General features: G+C 41.7%; 1 protein-coding gene and 1 long non-coding RNA gene across 2 annotated transcripts in view; both read right to left on the reverse strand.

Annotated features, from left to right (window-relative positions):
* LOC124291161 (DNA-directed RNA polymerase, mitochondrial-like) overlaps positions 1-24,785 on the reverse strand; it is a 158,848-nt gene that overhangs the window by 102,303 nt on the left and 31,760 nt on the right.
* LOC124291171 lies at positions 20,207-22,816 on the reverse strand. Its single transcript, XR_006902154.1, has 3 exons — positions 22,703-22,816; positions 21,249-21,353; positions 20,207-20,250 (listed from the first exon to the last, which is right to left on the reverse strand). It is a non-coding gene; the product is annotated as an uncharacterized LOC124291171 (long non-coding RNA).

A 24,785-nucleotide genomic window follows, 5' to 3' on the forward strand; every position in this document is an offset into this window, starting at 1 on the left:
TGCTTTCGCCAAAACGTTTTATGTTTCATGTGTATAACGTACCGATCTGGCTTCTATTACTTAGACGCAGGCCTATCTGCTGAGAAAATAGCGAAACTCGGATTATGTATTGCTTTCGATAGGATGGTTTGATACATTCTTAGCAGTTCTTCCTACCGGGCGCACTTTTCAGATTAATTAGCGCTGCTGGGTTTCCCTAACCCTAACCCTAAGGATAGTAAAGGGTGCCTAACCCTAAACCCTAACCCTAAGGATCGTAAAGAGTGCCATACCCTAACCCTAAACCCTAAGGGATCGTAAAGGGTGCCAAACCCTAAGGATAGTAAAGGGTGCCTAACCCTAAACCCTAACCCTAAGGATCGTAAAGAGTGCCATACCCTAAACCCTAACACTAAGGATCGTAGAGGGAGCAGCGAGGGCTGCGCCGGTAAAGTGCATTCTAGGCGAGTTCCTGCTGGCTGGATTCCTCATGCCCAAATGTGACATTGTTAACATTTCACCAAAATGTTTGCTGAATATTCTGCAACTGAGAGTCACATACAATCAATCCATAAATGGCCTCCATTCACTTCATTTTTGTTGTTTGCTGTGTCAGTCATACCAGAGACCAATTCTGCAACTGATATTCACATACAATCAATCCATAAATGGCCTCCATTCTACTTTCTACCTACTTTGGCCTGTGTTAAAAGCTGTGTAGTCAGTCATACCAGAGACCAATAATACTTTGTCTCAAAGATTTATAAAAAGAATGTAGGTAGGTTTGCTAAAAGTCGCCTAAACAGCCTTATATTTCTCTATCTTTCCATCAGAAGGCTGCTTCTCCACTGTCTTATATAGGGAGTTGTACTTGCTACCTGTATTCAGCTCATCACCAAAATCACGGGCTTCTACACCTGTGACGTATGACAATTCAAATTCACATTCAATTGTCATCCGTCAGCCATCACGCATGTATGGCTGACACCACAACATCTAGTACAGCTGTATTTCAGAAAAAATATGGAAAGAGTTCCTTCTGTTCCCCAACCCTAAACCTAGCTCTAAAACCCTAACCCTTACTTAAATGTTGGATTTTAGTCATTTTGTGAGTTGTCTATAGTAATTGTTGTGTTTAGTTTTGTTAATAATTTTAGTATATTTATAAATATTATTTGGGATAGGGGAACGGGAGGAGCTCTTACCAAAATTACATATGAAATGGTGACCAGTAAAATTAAAAACCACGTACTCAGAAAACCCGACCCTAAACCTGGCTAAGGTTGGCCATTATATACTATAATCGCACCAAAAATTCTATAACAGCATGTCCAATAGCTCACAACACATAGCAGAAGAGAGACAGTAGGATTGGGTGCCTTATGCTTATTAAATAAACATTACAACTAATAAATATAACTGATTTTTCTTTTCAGATGTAGAGGATCATTGTCAACTTCATCATGAGAGCTCAGTGTTGTATATGTGCAGACCTCTTTGAAAATGATGACAATATCAACATCGCAGCAGTTCCCTCATGGACATACATTTCACTTAAGAATGTGTCATGAAGTGGGTGGAGTCTTCTAGCTCCTGCCCTCAGTGTCGTAAATATGTAAACAAGAAGCAGGTCATTCGAAACTCTACTTTGATGCAGGAGACGAACCAGATGAGAAGGAGAAAGACCCTGATAAACTCCAGAATGAGTTGTTGACTTTGAGAACCAAATTGAAACAGCGAGATCGAGAGAAAGCAGAATTAGAATCGTCAAAAGACTCGCTGCGAAAGAATGTACGTGACATGGAGGAAAGCAAGTCCGCAATACAGAAGTTGTTGAAACAGGAAGAAGGAACCAGTTCATCGTTACGGAAGCAGTTGGCATACTTTGAGTCACAACAGAAGGCGCTAAAGACTGAAAGAGAGTCAGATATACGCGTGCACAAACCAAGTTGGCAGCGATGCAGCACGTGGAGGGATTACTGTCAGGTAGGTTCCACTTCTACATATTCTGGGTTGTCATAGTCTGTCGTACAGACCCTGAAGTAAATATATCCAAGAAAGCCTCACGCAAGTCTAGAAAATGTGGCAAGTCCTCAGCTTCAGTCTCAGGGCTCCTTTTCATTATATATAGTTTTTTAATATGAACTTTTTTCAGTAAAATATGTTCATTTCAGAGACTAGTTGTTAGTCTACGGTTGTCAGTATTCACCCATATATCAGCACATCACACATTTACACACGCGTATCACTATACACTTAGTCCCTTAGTATCCATTCATGTTTCAATGTGGTATCAATTTTCCAAAGCTTAAAACTCATTATATATTATTTCTGTTTCCATTCAATACATTTGTTTGTCGCATGAAACTGTGTACTTGTTTTGCAATAACATGGCATGACAGCTATTCAGACTGGTTTTTCGTTATTGAGCATCTCAAACAGAAATGTTTGTTCAGATAGAATCTGTGGAATGAACCATATGAAAACCAGAGAACTTGAAATGGTGAAAGTTAAGGACTGTCATTCATAATGTATCATGTCAGACTCAAGTGTTGTAATGCTGCAAGTGGAGAGGACAAGTGACATGTTTGTTATACTTAGGATCATAATAAACAAAAAGAGCAAATCTGCATGTATGTAAACTGCTTGAAATGTGTGATTGTTGTAACAATCAGTGTTTACAGTAAAATATGGAAAACAATTGGGCAGAGAAGGAACCCCTACCTTACCCCAAACCCCACCATCCATAAACATTGTGTTCAACAGTTGAACATTCAGTATATTAATACTTGCAAAGAGACAATCTAATATGCAACCTTGTAGTTATGTAATCTCGGCCCCATTCCACAAAGCGTCAGAGCTCTAAGATGATCGTAAACTCCCATATTTTAACATGGACTTTTCGACAGTCGTAGCGCTATGATCGCTTTGTGGATCGGGCCCCTGGTTGACAATCTCACTATAGTTCAGCATTTTCAGTAATTACTGGATATCAACCTCAAACACTTTACTCACTGCCAAAGTTTCCTTTTGTTCTTGCATTATAGCATATTTGTAGTTAAGAACCTTAAGACATGTATATTACATCTCTGCAGGTTGTGAAAGTGATGCAGAGTCCATCCTGGAACAGTAATGGAGAAGGGAAGTCAGCATCGAGGCAGCTTGCCCATTTCTGTTCCATCATGAAGCGAGAATATGAACAGGCCAAAACTGAAAAAGAATCCTGAAGGACCAGCTTGATAAAGTGAGGCGTGAGTTGTGCACCAAGACCCGTCTTCTGTCAGAGTGTAGCAAGGAGCTCCAGTCATTGAGAGACCACTTCACCCAGTCAGAGGAAGACCTCAAACATGCAGAGAAAGATAAAGAAAAAATGAGGAAAAAAAATTCATCATCTAAAACGAGCAATAAAAAGTCCAGATTGTGCTAGTTCCAGCTTTGTTGCAACATTGACTGAAGACAGTCCTGCATTTATCACTCCTGTGAAACCTGGTCTTCAGGGGAGCAAAGATGGTATCATTGACCTTGAAAATACACCTGACCCTAAACTGGCCTTGACACCCGATTTGTTCAAGGATACTCCAACAACTGAGGCCAAGAAGCACTGCGTTGAAAATAATATGAAATTTGTGAAAATTAGCACTGCTTCAACACAAAACCCTGCCAAACGAGCAAGAAACGAATCAAATGATCCGAATCATTTAACAGCTTTGGGGTCCTTGAATATTTTCAAGAAGAAGCAAGGCCCATGTTACCCCTCTGTGTCGAGGAAGGGTTACGATGGACTTGGGGGGACATACAACATTTACTCAGGGGTTAGGTGGCAAACCCAAATTTGCTGTGAGAAAAACAAAACCAACACTGTCCAAGAGAAAGGACTGCCGCAGCCCGATTTACCATCTCTTGGTGATTTCCTTGAGTGATACAGGAATAAAGAACCATGCTCTTTTGTGATAAGTGATTATAGCATGGCCCCCAAAATGGATTCTATTTATCAAATTCAGGTGTCAAGTTCATCAGTAACACTTTGAGGGACTTCTTTTCATACGGGTACTGGTTTGTGTCAGTGTTCCTGTAATATTTAACAGCCCACATTTGATTACCTAATTGATTTCTGACCCGTGAAGATATGGGTAAGAATTGATCTTCTGTAACCCATGCTTGTCGTTTGAGGCTACTAATTAACGGGATCTGGTCATCAGGTTCGCTGACTTGTTTAAAACATGTCATCCTATCCCAGTTATGTAGATCGATGCTCATGCTGTTGATCACTGGATCGTCTGGTCCGAACTTGATTATTTACAGGCCACCGCCATATAGCTGGAATATTGCTGAGTGCAGCATAAAACTAAACTCACTCACTAATTGATGTCCATGATATCAGCAGATTTAGCTGCTGTGCTTCAGTATCAGTGATGCTCATTATGTTGATCACCAGATTGTCTGGTCCAGATTCGATTATTTACAGACCTCTGTCATATAGATGGACAATTGTTGAGTGCGGCGCTATAACAACAAACAATCACAATATATAAGTGTCTGCTCAAAGTATATATGTGTATTTTGTGTAGATATAAACTTACTCATAAAGTACATTGGACCTGAATTATGATCTTATGATACCAAACATGTGTTTTATGATCATGTGATGTATAGACCAAAAACACAGGATCATATACCTTCCAGACTATCATTTCTTGATGAATACTTTGTAAACCTTCAGATCATTTTGTCTTTTCACTTCAAATCCTACTTTTGACAATACATTTAGAAGATGGTCTAGTACAGCTTATTAAGCTGGTGCTTTGATGAAATAAGGTTAAGTAAATTGATAATATTAATTCCTCTGAAGATAGAAATGCTATCCGCAGAAGATGCTTACCCCAGACAAATGACCCCAACTTATCTGCCATCATTACCATATGTTTCCACCTGAAGTTAGAGATCTGTGGCAGATTTCTATGGTCATCACTGCCTGATTTGTCAAACAGGCATTTGTTCTCAAATGAAATGTTAAAGTTTTCATAGATTTTATATTTTGTGAGAATGTATATCTGTTAAAAAAATATATGTAGCTATTGACATGAAAACTTTCAGAAGAAAATGACAAACTTTATTTAAAAAAAAGAGAAGAGAGTTCTATTTTGCCTCAAAAGCAGACTTTTGTTGTATTTTATATTGGTGTAGGGAGGTAACAGATCTAGCCAGTGTATGCTGGAGCTATGATGTATGGTCAATATTCACAGCACACACAATGGTTATAACAATTATTAGCTCTAGCCTATCTGTTTGTATCATGTAGTTACAATCAGTAGGACATTGTATATACCTAGGGGCTGGCTGAAAAGTTCTAAGATTGAACAGGATAGATCAATTAACCGGGTTGAATCAAACTTTGCCAACAATTACAATCATTAATGAAACGTAGACATAAGAACTTCAACTGTAGTGTTATTGTCTTACGTACCAGACATCTTAATGAACCTACCCTTTGAAATCACCAGAAGTGGAGTACTGGTATACCTGGGCTATAGGGCAGGCATCAAGTACCTGCAACTGAAAGGGACTAACAGGGGTGGAAATAACTTTAAAATTGCTAGTGTACTCCCGTACAGTGGCACATGTAAATCACTTGCACAGATAATTTTTCCACTGTACCGGCCCGTTTTCTTGTTGATTTTTAAAATAAACAACATAATTAACATTGGAATATCAACTGGACACCGGGTACAGTGTGATATACAAATTTGCTTGCCCGACAAAAACACTGGACTCTGGCGTCAGGCAATGGGTTATTTCCATCCCTGACTAACCCAAACACATACATGCCAACATGGTCTCCACTTTAGGGATGATGCCTCTTCCTTTTACACAGTTTAGAAGTGGGCTGAATTTAAGCTGTCAGGGAGAGGCTTGGCGATGACCCTGTCCTGGAAGGCCATTAACAGCAACCATTCCAGAAAAAAACATTAACTGGGTACATGACATGGTGATGGCTGATCGACAATTGACCTCGACATATTGCCAGTGTTGTGGGCATCTCTCATGAGAGGGTGGAGCACATTATCACCAAAGAGTTAGAATTGACAACAGTTTCTGGAAGATGGGTGCCAAAGCTCTTTACTGCTGATCAGAAACGTCAGATTCCTGACATCCCGTAACAACTTGGATTCACCACTTTCAACCAGAATGCAAACTTCAGTCCAAACAATGGAAGCCTCAGGAGTCACCAGCCCCAAAGAAAGCCAAGTCGATTCCTTCTGTTGGAAACGTGATGGCGTCAGTCTTTAGCGATTCCAAGGGTATTCTGCTGATTGACTTACTTTAAAAAGGCCAGATTATCAATGGAGGATGTTATGCTGACCTCCACTGAGACATTTGCGTGAAGCTATCAAAGCAAGGCATCCTGTTCCACTAAGACAATGCTCCTGTTCACAAATCAGCGATCCATGATTATGGCTTCGAACTCTCTGAACACCAGCCTTACTCACCCGATGTGGCCCCGTCAGACTTCTACCTGTTTCCAAAAGGGAACTAGCCGGTCGTCATTTTCCAAGTAATGTTGACGGCATATTAGCTGTGGACGACTTTTCAGGGTGGCTGAAGTAAATTTCTTCCTGACAGGGCATCCAGACCTTGAAACATCGTTATCAAAAATGTGTTCACCTCAAAGGGGACCATGTAGAAAAACTAATAAAAACCATAGAATTTGTACAGGTCTTTCACGGTCACGCTTAGAACGTTTCAGCCAGCCCGTGTAACTGTTTGGGGCGGTGGGATAGCCTAGTGGTTAAAACGTTCGCTCGTCACACCGAAAACCCGGGTTCGAATTCCCACATGGGTACAATGTGTGAAGCCCATTTCTGGTGTCCCCGCCGTGATATTGCTGGAAGATTTCTAAAAGTGGCGTAAAACCATACTCAGTCAGTTGTAACTGTTGGTTCACCAACCCATGCAACATTAAATACAAAATAAGATCACTATCAACAGCATTAAAAAGTCATCTTTTCCAAACTGCCTTCTCAAAGCTACTCTAATAGTACTGTGTAGTACTGCCGTGTTTTATCCTATTCAAGACTTTCTCACAGCGCCGTTGACCACTGTATGGTGGAAACTCGGATTCGGCCATCAGCGCGTGGCAGGAAGATTCTCGACTCGTCAGTGAAGAGAGCATGTCTCTACTCACGTGCTCTCCACCGCAGATGTTGTCTGCACCACTGCAGTCGTAGACGTTGGTGACCTAATGTCACAATTTGTCGTCTGGCAGGACGTCTAGCACGTGTCCCGTGTGCAGTCAGACGCCGGCAAATGGTCCTTGGCGATATCCCTCTGACAACAGGAACTGTTCGGGCTGTCAGTGTGGCTGGTTGGAATCTTTGGCGCAGATGGGTGGTTCGAATCCAACGAACGTTGCGTGGCGTGGTTACAGGTGGGCGGCCGCCGAGGGGACGGTCTGCAACGATGGCGTTTTGTTGGTAACGTCTGCCACAAGTGGCATATGGTGTTCATGTGCGCGTTAAACTGCTATGCAACGTTGCGCTGGGGTGTTCCGGTTTCAAGCATTCCAATGGCTCGCTATCTTTCATTTTCAGTTAGCCGTCCCATAGAGAAATGCAAGCAGATTCTTCCAAATTTGTGTTTTTCGGACCCGCCGACCTCTAAACAATGATTTGGGTGACAATTATTCGAGGTTTAGAGCCAGACTTTTTAAAGCGCACGTTTTATGCCTTTTTTTCCACGGACCTCTTGAAAGCTCGAAAAACGCATGCAAAACAAAAACTACCAACTTGACAGTTTGACATTAGGTGACAAAGATTTGTCATTTCGAGATTGTGGGGGATTTATCATCTTCTGATGACTCTTGTTTTGTTCTTTTTTGCTTTTCCCCCCTTATTTTGCTATTTCAAATCCAGTTTTAGAGGAACAGTAATCCCACTAAGGCAAATGAATATTCAAACGTGCACGTCCAGTTTTAATTTACTTAACTATCAGCAGAGATTCCAATACCATGTCAGAACATAGTCCAAATCAACCTCATGGCTATAATTGTAAGCCCATTATTCCGAGGCGGGGTACAGAAGCCACAGGTTGAGGTGGAACCGTTAGGAGTTCAGTGGGCAGAGAGAACTCTGGTGCTGTCAGTAAAGCCACTGCGACTTATACTGCATACACTTTTCCTTAAGAATGTGCATCCAGTAGCGCGCATGTGACCCACAGGATGCGACCAGTGTCTGGCACCGTCGTGGCATGCTCCCAATAAGAGTTTGTATAGTTGCCAGGAGAATTGCATTAATGTTTGTTTGTTTGGGGTTTAGCGCCACTCTCAACAATGTTCCGGCGATCTGTAAATAATTCAGTCTGGACCAGACCAACCCCTATAACCCACAGATTATATAAACAAAGAACTTATTCTAGCACGACAATGTTCGGTTTTAAATTACATTTAGCGGTCTTAACATCAACTGATGGGGAAACCTGGGACGGCGCAAGCCAACGCTTGAAAACTAGAGTACCCCCACCGCCCCATATCTTCTAAATCAAGCAGCCCTGTATTTTTGCAATGATATGTTTTCAACACGAACACAAAACCTCTCGTGGTGACTATGATGGAAAAATATGAGTTTTGCTGAACCGTATGATCCTTTGACTCATAACAAACGACAAAATGATTGGAATCCATGTTGAATTTATGATGAAAATTGCTCATTTAAAAAAACATCACTGATTTTCATACAAAACCATGTCTGTACAAGTATGGCCCTGGAATGCTTTAATGTTGAATTTATTGGTGAATGTGAACATTAAAATGCCATTTTGCATGTCTTAAATACGATTCAAGGTCAATACCGAGTGTAACCTCCATGTGACTGTATGACAGCCAGCACTGTCCTCCTCATACCCCCTGTCAGCCTATTGATCCTCTGAAGGTGCAGTCAACGCCATTCCTCGTGTAAAGCAGCTTCCAATTGGGCCAGGTTCTGTACAGGAGGATCCCTTTGTTGCACACGATGACAAATCATGTCCCAGATATGCTCCATAGGGTTAAGATCGGGGCTCATTCAATCGTGAGATATGTCAGGAGGTGCTTTAACTAAGTTCTTTGAGCATATAAATATATTATAGTACAAGGCTATTGCTTATTTCATCTTGTTTTATTAATGTGTTTCACAGTGGTTTCATACAGTAGTATGGTCTTCTTTATCTCTCTCCACAAGACCAACGATCACTACCCTCTCTGCAGTCTGCATGACAAGCATCCTAGCTTTCTCCCACGGTTATTCGTCCTTTGTTCCAGTCCTTTGAAATGTATTTATGAACATACCAAATAGGACAGTGGAGCCACCAAGAGTAACAAGGGCACGACAGAATATATAGGGCCGTTGTTGCCTTGCATTGCCTTTAATAACAATGAATATATAGTAACGTTTATGCTTAATCACACGTCTTGTGTTCCATCGACCATTCTCACTGCAACCAATTGCTCTTAATAAGCTGTATTGGATTTCCAATGGTAATTAATCATAAATAATTAATCCTTCCATCATTCAGATGTCCCTCACTTAGACAGACAACAAACTACATAGCTGACTATGTAGACCCTAAACTATTACCAATATTAATTGGCCCAACAGTCAAACAGAAAACATTGATTCATTAACATTTAATCCACATTACATATATTGTGATATTGCCCATTTAATATCATTAATATAAAGAAAATGTACATATAATTTGTAGGAGCGACACATAAAACAAAATATAATATTTCACGGATTAGTTTATATCCCTCTTCATCAAGACTTCTCTGGTGATGTCTGTGACAGCCATTACAATGGTTGTTTGTACGTAGTCCTCTAGTTTCATGGTGACAGGAGAGATCTGGCATCCCTATCAATCCAGTTGGTGTGTGCTATTCTTCACATCCAAACTAGTCAGACACGATGACCTTAACACGAGTGTTATATACATCTCTCTTGTAAATATCTCTAGAATACAACAGTTGAAGGTTTTAAAGTTTCGAAAAAGTTATATCGTCTAAACTGATACGAAAATCATCTCAGATAAAGCTCACGATACAAAACTCCAGGTTTTGCATATCTAATATCAGTTTCAAATGACAATTGCAGACAACCCATTGTGTCCAGGTATCAAAAACAACAGATACTGGCGAATAACTCTAAGTGTGAAATTACAAAATATGAAAACGTCTTCATCTTCAAACACTGTTACGTCACAGACTACTTGGGGATCACTGCATTTTGCACAATTCAGCGGGGTCCATTTCAGCTGAAATGAAAAATATTTTCGTCAGGATGACGTTCAGAATAGATAATAAACAACTGTAGCATTGGTCACCGATGTATTCAACATGCCTCTCCATCAAAATATAGCCCTGACCTACCATGTCTGTAACTCATCACAAGCTCTAAGTCACGCTGGGGAAGTGTTTCTTGTATATTTTATTTCAATAAGATTGATAGTCCAAGATAGTTTTATGGATTAACCTGCTTTTATTTTCACGACGTTTTGAGATTATTTCAGGTCCCTTCATCGGGAACTTCACCTGATGAAGGGACCTGGAATGGTCTCTGAAACGTCGAGAAAATTAAAAAGAAGTTTAATCCATAAAAAATCTTGAACATCAATGTGCAACTTCTAAATGCCACTGAAAGACAAGATTGTTGGTGTTATTGAAAAATGACAGGCTTACTTAACCACCGTTCTAAAACAATCTATAATTCATCACACCTGTTAAAACAGTCGATAACGCACGTATTTGTGTAAACGCATATGAAAACAGTTAAAACGAAACTTTGCAACACAGAGCGATGATGTAGAGGAACCTATATATATTAATACGTTTCGTATTAATACGCGTCAGTACATAAGGTAACCGTTTCAAACTGAGTTTCAAATATATCCATGAATGTAACAAAAAATACACAAATGCAACTGTTAAGCTGTTACTGACACACTGAAGACAGGTCGGACACCTGATTACATTGATTCCTGTGACCATATTTATCACTGCAGCATGTGCAATAGCGTGACCGTGAAACAAGCGATGCTGAAATAGCTGACAGGAATAACTTGACGATTCGGTGTTGGGAATTGTGCATCTCCATTTATTTTGTTGATCTTGTAACTCAGATATGATCAGTATTGATCTGGTGAATGGGAAATAAGACGTCCTGAAAGCCTTTACCGGGAGTATATCAGTTGGTATCCATTGATATATCATGCAGTCATGTTCAAACTTCTAAATGCCTATCAAAGTGAGTGAGTGCGTGAGATTAGTTTTTACGCCGCACTCAGAAATATTCCATCGATATGGCGGCGGACTGTAAATAATCGAGTCTGGAACAGACAATCCAGCGATCAACAGCATGAGCATCGACCGGCGCAATTGGAAACCGATGACATGTGTCAACCAAGCCAGCAAGCCTGACCACCCGATCCCTTTAGTCGCCTCTCTACGACAAGCATGGGTTACTGAAGGCTCATTCTAACCCGGATCTTTACGGGTGCCTGTAAAGACTTCTATGTACCTGTCGCCTTCAAGAGATGGTTGGTTAACAGTATATGCAGTGTGCAGCCCAGTGTGCGGGGTGGGTGTTTGGGAGGTGTTTTGTCTGATATGGGGTTGGGGCGGGTATACAGTTACCTGTAGAAACTGGGGCTGGAAAATATGATATGCAGCCAAAAATAGAGTGCCCATACGTGTGTAAACAAATTGCTTTACTCTCTTATATACATTTTCTCAGTTCTTATCATACCTGCTTTTTAAAACGGTAGACACATTATAACTCAATTTATAATGCACTCACTCACACTCTCTCACACACACACACACACACACACACAATCAAATAATGACACATTCTCTCACACTTTTATGAACTCCTCAGGCACCACACACACACACGCATACACTGATTCACTTACATACTCGCACCAATGTAACCGCCTCCATGGTGTAGTGGTTAGAGCGTCCGCCCGGAGAGCGGAAGGTCGCGGGTTCGATCCCCGACCGCGTCATACCAATTGACGTTAAAATATGGTACTTGTTGGTCCCTGCCTGGCGCTCGGCATTAATGGGTACAACAAGGACTGGTCGGCTCGGAGTCAGTATACTGTGTCTGAGTGGGGTATTCATGCTTCACTGCGACATGGTATCTCAGTGGGCTAGCACTATAAAACCAGCTTAAGTCTGGGCTAGTACAAGCAGCCGCACATACACATACACACGCATGCATCGTCGTCATATGAGCGAAATATTCTCAAGCACGACGTTAAACCCAATTTCACCTCACCTCACCTCACCTCACCTCACCTCACCTCACCTCACCCTCACCACCACCAATGCACTGCGTGAGATGACATGATTGATGGGTCTTACCCTCTCTCTGCTGGATGGCGGTATTACACATGGGGCACTGGTTGGTTTTGGTGCAGCAGGACCGACACAGGACTTTGTGGTTGCACGGCTTCAGGGTGATGTCCGAGATGGCGCTGAAGCATCTACAGCAGGGCAGGGCCATTTTCAGGGTAGACATAGCGTTCTGGCCATCTGCTTTCCCCTGTGGTTGCTGTGGGAGCTTCCTGATCCAGCGTTCAGGGACGCTTGACTGAAACACACAGTCTGTCTTGGAACCAAATATAGATGTAGTGTATTCACGCAGAGTGATCTTCTAGAGGCAAATGGCATGTTCTTTACTTTAACAACTTTAGATGTCAAATCTGGAAAATATGTTTAGAGACACTTTGATGTCAATCAGCCAAGTCCGAATAAATGACAACATGTTTGGTACAACAATCACAAATACAATGTAAATTTAAATTTACTTTTCTGAATGAAATTTTGACGATGAGCTTTATCCTCTCGCTGGTACACAACTGGAGCGGAGCAGCGCCTATGTTGTTCTTGCGGTTGTAGGCAGCCTGGTGCTTCAGGAGTAGTTCGGCAACCTTCACGTACGTTTCAACATCACGTGGAGACAGCGACGCCTCTCCTGACAAACACAACAGTATTGGTAGCAATAACAATCTTTATCCCTAAACGAAAATACATTACTACATCATAAATAACGGAATCAGTTTCATTCATAAGGGTTGAGACAATATTCTAAAAATCAATATCCTAAAATACTTTACAAATGTTGCCGACGGAGAGAGAAGTATATTTGTTATATCTGTATAAGAAACCCATCACAACATATTCATGAATTAATTTTTTTTTGTAACATATACACACCAGAAGTGCATGATGAACTATTTTGACTTCAGCAATCGTGATACCGTTGACCTCACCAAAAGATGTTAAGTCTAAAATAAAGTCGGTTATTTCCGGTCTACTGACCTTCACCTTCAAGTGAACTTTCATGAAAAATATATCTCTTGTGCAAGAGTATGTGGTCTCTGGAATGGGAGGTCTCTGAACCATAGTGTAAACAGTCTTTAATTGTCGAGTGACCCTGACATCTGGCATGGCCTTGACACAAGGCCGGTGATGATGATGTATTCGTGTCAATAACTGAACTTTGTGGGTTCCCAGGAGGCATACACATGACGTCAAAATGTCAGATCAAAGATCCAAAGGAATTTAAGTTAGCTTGACCAAGAGGTTTGAGAAGTGCATGGGAGTTTATAGTGGTGACCTTCAATTTACACCAAACCAATTTGTTTTGCACACTGTTTGAAAAAGTTTCTGAACCATGCTGTCCATATTTTGAGTGAGGATAGGGCCGGACATATAATTGCTTGATGGATCATGTTCACACTGTGCTACTACCAACTCAAATATGTCAGGGTACCATCATGTCTGGTTTAACCTAACCTTTACATGACCTAAAATATCAAAGATCTCACTGCTTCTTTCTTCTTCCGCGAACTGTGAACGAAAAAGCATATGGAGCGGCGTGTCGCCTTTGTCGTTGGTACTGTTCACATCGGCACCTGGAACAGGTAGGACCAATAGAAATCAATAACAAAGGTATTTTGCTATTTGATTTTTCAGCTGCAGTACTCCATGTATTGAAAATGATAACAGCGACAGTAGCTCATACTCGTTATAAGAGTCGGTCGGTAAACTGGCTCAAAGCGAGAAATTGGCTCAACGCGAGTCAACATGCTCAAAAGTAGTTGTTCATAATATCACCGATTGTCGGATATCCTAGATTCATCAGACTGATATACAAGTCGCTGGTAAACCCGTCAACTGTGCTGGGGGCGGCGTGAAACAACACTCACCTTTATCCAGCAGTAGTTCCGTTATACGGTAGTTCGGTTTGATGACTGCCGTGTGTAACGGAGTGTCTCCCTTCTGCCCCTTCCTGTTCACATCCGCTTTGCCCTGGACATTAATATACCATACATGTCATTCCAATATAGGATGAACTGTTATCAAATACTGATGATACCAGCTTTCTATGTATTTTCACAGATAATTACTTTGGTTTCACGTCTATAAAATGCTGTATGGAGTCTTTGTGGCACATCAGTCAGGAACTGTCTCACAGTGCTTCTCAATTGTTTTCCAAATTCCTATTGCAAGTGTCTATTTTCTGTCAGCAAGTGTCTGTCTTTCTGTCAGCATTCGATGATCGTGAGTTCAAATCCCAGATTCTCCCATTTCTGGGTGTCCTGAGGTTTGGAATATTGCTAAAAGCTAAACACATCTCTATAGGTCTGCGCTTCGAACATGATGCAGACAAGCCGTGATCTAACGGAAATACTGTTCAAAGCGGCAGTAAGTCAAGCTCACACAGACTCTTCATTTTCTCAGAGGATAACACTACTTTAAGGAGAGTTAGATGACTCACTTTGTCGATAAGGAGTCTGGCACACTCGACATGGTCGTTGGCTGCAGTGATGTGTAGGGCACAGTAGCCATCACCGGCCATGAGCAGGTCCACCAGGGATTGGTCTCGCTCCAGGAGCTTCTCTACAGCACTATCATAGAAAATCTAATGATGAAAGAGACTGATGTCGCAGAGCTTCAAACTGTTCAACCCATTCAATAAAAACCAACTAATCATAGTTGGCACGTTTCACCATAACAAGTACGTCTTTTAATACCCAATAAATTGTTATTCTATAATGATGAATACCATCGACCCATTTGTCACAGACCCATTCGCCAAATAAACTCGTTTTGAGCCAGATTAGAAACGCTCGCTGCTAGCATAGTAGTCCAATTAGAGTACAGTTATGAGCAAGAGACATCCTGAGCTTATTACGGTTTTGATTGGCGAAATGAATATAGTGACGTCATTTCCAAAACTAAGCTGTGGTTGCGAATGGATCTACGGTGTTTATCATGCTGGTACAGGGATTGAGTGAGTGGCCTTAATAATAACAAACCGTCATACCAGAATACGAAAACGAAGGCTGGGATACATACAGTCTTACTGCTTCGTAAACCAGATTAAACAGATCATATACATGTATTTTACTGAATGGAATGGGCTTCTTCAAAGCCACATCTGCACAGCGACAACAGAAACTGTTGTAGATTATAATTGAACATACAGTTTTATCAGAACAATCGTCATTGCAGAATGCGGCGTTCAACAGCAAAGAAAATAGTCTTTATGTAATTATAGATGAAGCACTGTTCATCAGAACATGTTCAATGAAATGTTGGTTGCTAAAACTGATGCCTTACAATACATTGCCTCTCAGACAGGCCAGATGAAGATGGTTGAAGCTCCTTTTGTTGCACAGCCGAAGGTTGATGTTTCTGCTGCCCAGGAGAACCTCTACACAGTCATTGCTCCTGACCTCGATAGCATCATGCAGCGGCGTGTCCATCGATCCATCCTGTTCAAGAAGAACACTCTTAGATGAGTAGTTAAACTCAGGGTTAGTAAAAGGATAGAATCTTAGACTTTACAAATTATGTTGTTTTTGCTTGTTTGTTGTTTAACGTCGCCTTCAGCAATATTCCAGCCATACGTCTGTAAATAATCGAGTTTGGACCAGACAATTCAGTGATCAACATCATCATCGAGCATCGATTGGGAAACGATGACATGTGTAAACCAAGTCAGCCATCTTGACCACATGATTCCTGTAGTCGCATCTTACGACAAGCAAGGGCTGCTGAAGATCAATTCTGACCAGAGCATTCACGGGTACTGTTCATTATGTACATAAGGACGAAAAGGAGCATATTTCGCAGGAATCGAGGTGTCAGTTTATAAATCCTTCTTGTCAATCATTTTAATTGCCAGTAAACAGATTGTGCAGTGTCCTGCAATATTTGAACAAGACTGTTGTCCATGCTAGACATTTACAAAAAGTCATTATTTTAACCATAACAGGAAAAGGTTATAAATATTACATGGAAGATAACCTTTCGGTTATATTCGTACTCCTTCATGAGGTAAGATGAAGCAATACTGCGAAATGTTTTGTTCCTATAATAAAGACTTTGACATCCATCAATTGTCCTTGTAATGTGAATACTTCTAAATGACATTCAAAGACATCTTCTAACCATTAGCAAAATTGTACAGAGTATGGTCTTTACAAAGACCACAATACTGATTTTGCACATGTAAAGAGAAAACTAGAAACACTTCACCACAGAATTAACATCCGCTCCCTTCTGGATCAGTAGTTTGAGGGTCTTCGACAGGTTCTTGTGTACAGCCAAGTGAAGAGTTGTCTGTCCATCGTTCAGGGTCATGTGAATGTTGGCGCCCCTCTCAATCAGCAGCTGAGCAACCACCTCCCTTGCCACTGTCAGGGAATGTGGTTTATTCCGTCATATTTTATGTAAAGAGGTGAGGTGAGGTGAGGTGAAATTGGGTTTAACGTCGTGCTTGAGAATATTTCGCTCATATGACGACGTGCATGCGTATGTGTATGTGTGGCTGCTCGTACTAGCCCAGACTGAAGCTGGTTTTATAGTGCTAGCCCACTGAGATACCATGCCGCAGTGAAGCATGAATACCCCACTCAGACACATTATACTGACTCCGAGCCGACCAGTCCTTGTTGTACCCATTAATGCCGAGCGCCAGGCAGGGACTAACAAGTACCATATTTTAACGTCTTTTGGTATGACGCGGCCGGGGATCGAACCCGCGACCTTCCGCTCTCCGGGCGGACGCTCTAACCACTACACCACGGAGGCGGTCTTATGTAAAGTCATCACTTTAAAATGCGATGTGCTGGTTCATGATTTGTCCTCTGACAATTACCAAATGTATATTACTCTTTTCAAGGGCATCACTGAACTGGCACATTCTACACATAAGTGAGATAACATGGTACTAATAATAATACATTTATATAAGCAAACAACAAAGCTAGTCACTTGTTATCATGGATAATAGTACTGTGTGAGGCAAAGGTTTATTGACAGCTTTATGTAAACTGTTAAATACTATATAACCTAAATCTACCAAGGAAGATCAAGTCCTGGGCTCACTAGCACAAAGCGATCTTAGTGCTACAATGATTGTAACTCCCATTCCACAACATAGGCTTAAGATAGTCGTAGCGCTAAGATCGCTTTGTGCAAGTGGGCCCAGATCACCCATCACTGTTTTGCTACGGAATGGCTCTGTGACAACGGTTTACCCACGATCTTTAATATAAGCAGGGTCTGTGACGAACTAGCAGTGAGTGATCGAGGGCAGATTTTCGTTTGGCTTGGAAGCTGAATGCATGAGCAGTGTGAATGTATAAAAGTCAATGCGAATGTAATTCTGAATTCAACATGTGCTTTTGTGAAAAAGCATCACAGACCATTTATTAGGGTTTTTTACTTTTTGAGAGCATCTGCATTTATTCTTCTGTTCTCAGCTCTTTTATTCACTCATGTAACGTAATTAACTCTTAACGCGCACTCGATATACCTAAACCCATAGAGCTTCCAAGCAGAGATGCCAATTTGAACCATTTTGTTTCGGGCGGCGGCGGCCATTCCGTGCTTCGTGATGGCAGGATATTTTATGTATTATTTAGCAGGCCTGAATTCGTAACATGTGTCTAAAGCGGTGTCAACATGTGTTAAAAGCGGTGTCAACATGTGTCTAAAGCGGTGCCAACATGTGTCTAAAGCGGTGTCAACATGTGTGTCATCATGTGTCTAAAGCGGTGTCAACATGTGTGTCAACATGTGTCTAAAGCGGTGTCAACATGTGTCTAAAGCGGTGTCAACATGTGGTTAGTGTTGTTGTTCAGCTGGAGTGACGATCGGGGTATTAGTGAGGGCCTGCTCACATTTTTGGCTTGTTCTAAGATCGACACCCAGGACCCCTTCGCCACCTAATATTTTGTTTCAGAAGTGACGCTTGCGTCCCTCCTATCATTAACATATTATAAATTGTCCGTGGCTACTCAGAACTACTAACATTAAACAGCATTTTAGAGCTTATCCCTGGGCCCATGATACCAATTACATGGGTTTGTAACATAGTGTATAGTCGAGAATTAAGAACCAAGAACACAGCACAAATTACTGGCTTACCCTATTATAGCTGCTTGCAATGGCCGTGACACTTTTTTACCTTTGGCCTCCATGTCAACTCCGCTGTCGAGAAGGATTCGAACAATGTCTACCTGCCCTTCGTGCGATGCTATCATCAGTGGAGTCAGGTCTTTGATCGGCTCTGTAGCCTACATCAGATAGTGAGTGAATGGGTGAAAATGCAGAGTTACAACCCATCTGGAGTCCGGATGAGTGGAGCTCAGAAGACCTTTCTGTGATCGTTATCTTTGTCTGTAAAGCATTTCCAGCCACTATTCCAAAACAACACAAAATTGAAGGAAAAAATCAGTACTTAAGATTATGAATGATTCTCTGGGTTCCCCAAACATAGATAGAAAGTCGAACTGTGTGTGAAATTTTCTTCGCGATCTAACGAAAATTACGGTCGTCTCCAAAAATATTCACCATTTTGGGGTTGGCTTTGACGATGGATTTGACTGCCTCTTTGTCCCCAGCCAGGATGGCCTTGAAGAGGTCACCCGAGTTTGCCCCCTGGTGCAGCAGCTCGAGCGGCCATGGCAGCAGCCATCATCCCCATCATCTGTTTATCCAGGAGTCCGGCAAGGAGCTGCATCAGGGTCCTCCTAAACCTGCACACGACTCAGCGAATACAGAAACTCGGTAGTTCAAGGCGATAACGATATGTTTTGTCTGCATGAATCGCAGTCTCAATACGAAAAATGAAATAAAAATCGTTGTTTAATGGACTTTATTTTTGCTATTTCTAATAATGGTACTCCACAGAAATGTACCCTCTGATCTAGATAGTCTAGATAATTTTTCCCGTAGTCATTGTGCGAATGACTGAGGAAAAACTTCATCAGTTTCATCAACAGAAGCCTGCATCATAAAACAGACAAATCTAGCTGTCTATTTTCTACATAAGAAATCAGCACTTGAAATATATTTTTCTTTAAACAGAGAATAAGATATCAATGATTTGACAGACTATGTGTTTGAAATGGATGACTTCCTAATGTCAACATATTTATGCATAAAACCATAAACGATGACGGAATTTTGTTTATCGCTTTTATATATGAGGTTCCACCCACCTCCAAGTCCAGCAGTTTCCCCTCCCCTGCTTCCCACATCGTCCACCCTTTCCCCAAGGGGACAAGGCATGCAGGGTTAAAGATCCACTTGGTGGGAGCCAAAGGACACACCACGATGTCGCCGTCACTGTCCACTCTCACAACTCGTCCCACCTTCCCCAAGACCTGGCAAAACACATCCAATATAGTCTTGTACTGGCCCAGTCTGGCAAAGCGACTTATGGTTGTGACGGTCGTACACTTCAACACAGACCTTAGGCCTGATATTGCTTCTTGAAAATGAAGGTGGTACACTTAGAACGGCTTTCATATATGTGTACTAAATTGATATTTCACTTACGTGGAATAACATTTTATGCCGACTCAGTAACCTTTTAGTTATGTGGAGCTATTTCAAGAAGATCGTTGAGAATGTCTCATAATATAAAGGTACATTTTCATTTTCTCGTAAAACGTTGTTGTTGTTTTTCTAAGCGAAGGATCTGACAAACTTTTTCAAAATGAATTAGCATTTCATTTGGATGTGTTTCCTCATTTCTTCAACCATGGTTCCATGGCGCAGATGGCACTGTGACGTCATCACGGTGGCGGAAGGAATGAGGTGCCTCACCTGCTCCATCCTGGATCTCCACTCGCCATGCCCCTCCTGGAGCTGTTGCACCTTCTTCCTGTCCCCAGTACCCGCACCACGGTGTTCAGCGTGTGGTCGTGCACCTGCAGTGTACACACAATTCACCCAGAGCCCCTATCGAGAGTCAGTGTGGATGTACGCCTCCAATAGTTATATCATACCACAGCGTGTACCCCAGAATTATCACACATGTTACCCAGGTGTGGAATTGAACCTGGACTTCGGCTTGACGAGCGAATATATTAGCCACTAGGCTATGTCATCGCCAACATTGTCGAACTTTGCAATTCAAATTTGATGAATGGCTTTCATGTTCTAATCAGGTGTATATTGCTGGTACACTGTTGGCATTACATTTCCTCATTATATTACAATATTATGAATACAGTCAGGCCGCTTTAAACCCGAACACCTCCGTTTTTCATAAAAATTAAATATTGCATATTTCACAAAAAGTCCGTTTGAGTCAGAAACGGACCGATGAATTGCAAAATTTTATCATTGTACAAAATTGCCACATAAATATAAATAGTACACATGTTTATCATTTACTAATACCCAACAGCTTTATATTATATTTGAAAATTTTTCCGACTCCACCTAAAAAGTTCTTTAAGAAACTATCATCATTGAAAACGCAAAGTTGTTATCTGTCGCGGCGGGGTGAAACCGCAGAAACGGAACAGCCAGTCATGGCGGGGACATCTCAAAATCCCCTGTGTACTATTTATATTTCTGTGGCAGTTTTGTACAATGATAAAATTTGCAATTCATCGGTCCGTTTCTGACTCAAACGGACTGTACATGCTCATACACTGTTCTTGGCAAAAGAAAGTATAAACTTATTATCCACAACACAACCATGTACATCAACATAGACTTGCCATATCTTGTTTGTGTCATTTATTGACATCTTCAAACATAAGAGCTTGCTTCCTTTCGCTTAGCAATCTTAGTTGAGTTGAAAATAATGATAAAGTTCACAAAGGAGGTGCAGAGAACATTGTCATAGTGACCGATAATGTCCACAGATTCAGTTTCAAATGCTGTTGGGGATGGAGAGATGAACTGGTCTCGGTACCTTTATGAGTGCCTCTGTAGCTATCCGGTACTTGCTGCTCCCGAACTCAACACTAGCCATGCCCTGACTGGGAATATCTTTGATAATGCCGATTTTCCCAATGCACTGAAACAAACATTCAAGCAATGATTTCCTCCTGCCGCCCTCGAGAGCTATAAACAGTTCTATTGTTATCTGTTTTGTTGCTAGAGATGATCTAATTAGTATTTAGTCCATATGACAGAGAATTTAAATGTCGAGCCAGGGAGATAATTCGGTGATTGAAATGATGAGCAACAATCCACGCCCTATAATGCAACCAAACTGAGTCACCGTGTTTGACCACCCTTTGGATTACGTTGCCTCTCCCGACCAGACTGATTGACTGAGTTTAGTTTTACGCCGCTTTTAGCAATATTCCAGCAATATCACGGCGGGGACACCAGAAATGGGCTTTAACACATTGTGCCCATGTGGGGAATCGAACCCGGGTCTTCGGCGTGACGAGCCAAAGCTTTAACCACTAGGGCTACCCCACCGCCCCTCGCGACCAGAATAGGTTGAGGAGGTCCAGTTCAAGCTCAGGATCCTCACGGGATCCTGTTAGATAATTATAGGCATCAGCCCAGAGAGGTCGCATTAGATCACTAGTTCTGTGGATACCGATACCATGGATGGCACCTGGTGAAATGGGTTTGATGTTAATGTACGAAAGCAGTGTATGCGTGAGTTAGTGGTGGTCCGATTAATTGAAATAATCGAAGATTGGATGCAACGACTAAACGACCAAGCAAGCGATCATGTTTTCTCATAATCGAACACAAACAATTCTGCAACACTTTTGCATTAACAATATTTTTCACAAGGTTGGTTTGGTCTGTTACATTTCATAAACATTACAAACTCGTTCCAAGTCATGATTGAATTTATCATAAAGACCCCAAGACATTTATGTTCCTAGCATACTAGTCATCCTTTCAAGATGTGAAATTTGCCAAAAAACTCCCAAGAACTACATGTTTTTCTTTATGTTTTGTGCATTAACAAAAATAACCAGGAAAATTTTACTAAATGATGTTTTACCACTGAGATCCCATGCCCATCCCTATAATACCGAGCTCCAGGCATGGTAACAAGTAACATCGTCTAACTTAATTTTGTATGTTTTCGTTTGTTGTTTAACGCCGCACTAGTCCAGCTTTATGGCGATGGTTTGTACATAATCGAGTCTCGACCCGATAATCCTGTGATCAACATCAGGAGCATCGATCTACACAACTGGAATATGATGACATGTGACCACCCGATCCCGTTAGTCGCCTCTTACGACAAGCATGGGTTGATGAAGATCAGTTCTAACCCTGATCTACACGGGTGTCCTTTGGTATGACACCATCAGGGATCGGACAACCAACCGTCCACTGTCCGGATATGTGTCCACTACACCACCTGGGCGTGAGCTACCCGACCTGTACCTGTGACATGCCTGCTGACCACCCTCCTTTGGTCGCCTGGATCTGCTTGAGCCCGTCCTTGTCCACCTGGACACACACTTTACATCCGGCTTCTAGTCTTCGCACTGTCCACGCTGTCCCTCCGTACACTGCTCACGTCTGAAAAAGGTACATCGTGTTGATGATGTGCTTGGTTTGTTTTTCTGTCATTGTTGGGAAGACAGAATTTCATCAATATTTTTTTTCCCATTTCGTTTTTCATTAGCCCCAGGCAGACGATTAACTTGTGTAGCGGATGGAGCTCATTTTTCGTAAAATGCATCCTTAGATCTTAGATCAAAGCATTCATTAATATTTGATCCATTGTGTTTTCTTAAATCACACAGTGACTTACTAATTAGTTCTTTCATAAAAGTGATTATACGTGGTGTACAGATGAGCGTAAAGGGGCTTATGTGAATATACGTTTGGGTGTAAAGCCAAGGAGACATGTAAGGACGAGCTGCCTCGTTATAACGCAAAACATACTGAACTCAGTTCTTTGGAAGAAATACGTCACCAATAACAACTTCTCACACTGAATATGTAATCATTACCACAAAACAATTGTAGGCAATAGTGACATTGAGTTGAAACCAAGTTCTATGGATAGTCAACTTCTTTATTGCAATGAGTGTGACGTTTCGGTGTAGGTACTAACATCACTCTGCTTGATACACCGAAACGTCGCACTCATTGCAATAAAGAAGTTGACTATCCATAGAACTGGTTTTCCTTTCATCTATACAACTTCTAAAATGCCTCTCAAAGAAGTTAACAGTGACATTGTTCAACGCCATGATGCAACTCCTATTCTATTCTCAGGAAACAGTCCTTTAGAAGGACGAAGTCATTATGTTTTGGTTCATGGAAACATAACCCCCAAAAACGCTTGTTTAGCCAATAAATGCTACGGAATCACTTGTTATACGTTTGTCGTACGCACGCACGATCTGACTGACATAGTGAGAGTTGGGTTGCGAAATGGTTTGGGCAGTGGTTTATATGAAAGATAATTTTCACAACGAGTAGTGTTGTGACGAAAGAGTGTTTGCGTAAGATCGGATTTGTTTGTGTTATTATTGATGTAGCGTTACATGTATGTACCCAACACTGCCATGTTGTCCCCTGTAGTAGGACGGTCCGATCCCTCCTCTATGTACTTGATGTCCACCTTTCCTCGTGGCCGACTATGTAGATGTTGGAGCGGCCGTTATCCCACTTGACCCTCGCGATGTTCCTGATGGTGGTCACGTTGTGTTCTTCTGGGATCTCGGTTATCTTCCCCTTGCTCCCCTGACCCACCTGCAGAGAAGGCAGTACTGACACTTGATCCTTTATAGAACGTCCTACACGAACTATTAAAACATACGTCAAACTATGGTCGTCATTTCTTTTTTTTCCTGCAGCAAAACCATTTTAAGTTCACGAGTGAGTGAGTGAATGTGTTTTCACACCACATTTACCAATATTCCGGTGGTACCAACGGGTGACACCAGAATGGACTTTTACACATTGTACCCAAGTGCTAATCCAACCCTGGTATAAGAAGGGACGAGCGTACGCTTTAAATCCATTTAACTACTAGCCACCCCTTTACCCTTAATCTGATATGGCCTTGACCTACCGTCTTGTTGATCCCACTTCCAGTCCTCTCCCCGAACAACTCGCGCTCCTGGGAAGAGTCCAAGAGATCTGACCTTCAGACATCCGGAGCGTTTCTTGACTTGAGTTCTGAAGTGGTAGTTAAATGTTGATATCTCATATCTTATCTCTGTTGTCTACGGCCTACCTGGGGACATCTATTGGCCTACCCGTGATAATCAGTGTTTGTTTTCAGCAACACTTTGTCGTAGGAGGCTGCTAGGAGGATCGGGTGGTCAGTCTCGCTGACTTGGCTGATGTTAAGCAAGTTATCGAATCCCTTTGGCGATTGATTTCAGATCCCTGTAACCCGTGAAGGTCCGGCTTAGAATGTGCGTTCAGTAACCCGTGCTTGTCGTAAGAGGCGACTAACAGGATCGGGTGGCTCAGGCTCGCTGACTTGGTTGACACATGTCATCGG

The sequence above is a fragment of the Haliotis rubra genome, unplaced genomic scaffold, assembly GCF_003918875.1.
Source record: "Haliotis rubra isolate DU_JTF1 unplaced genomic scaffold, ASM391887v1 Scf484, whole genome shotgun sequence".
Taxonomy (NCBI): Eukaryota; Metazoa; Mollusca; class Gastropoda; order Lepetellida; family Haliotidae; genus Haliotis; species Haliotis rubra.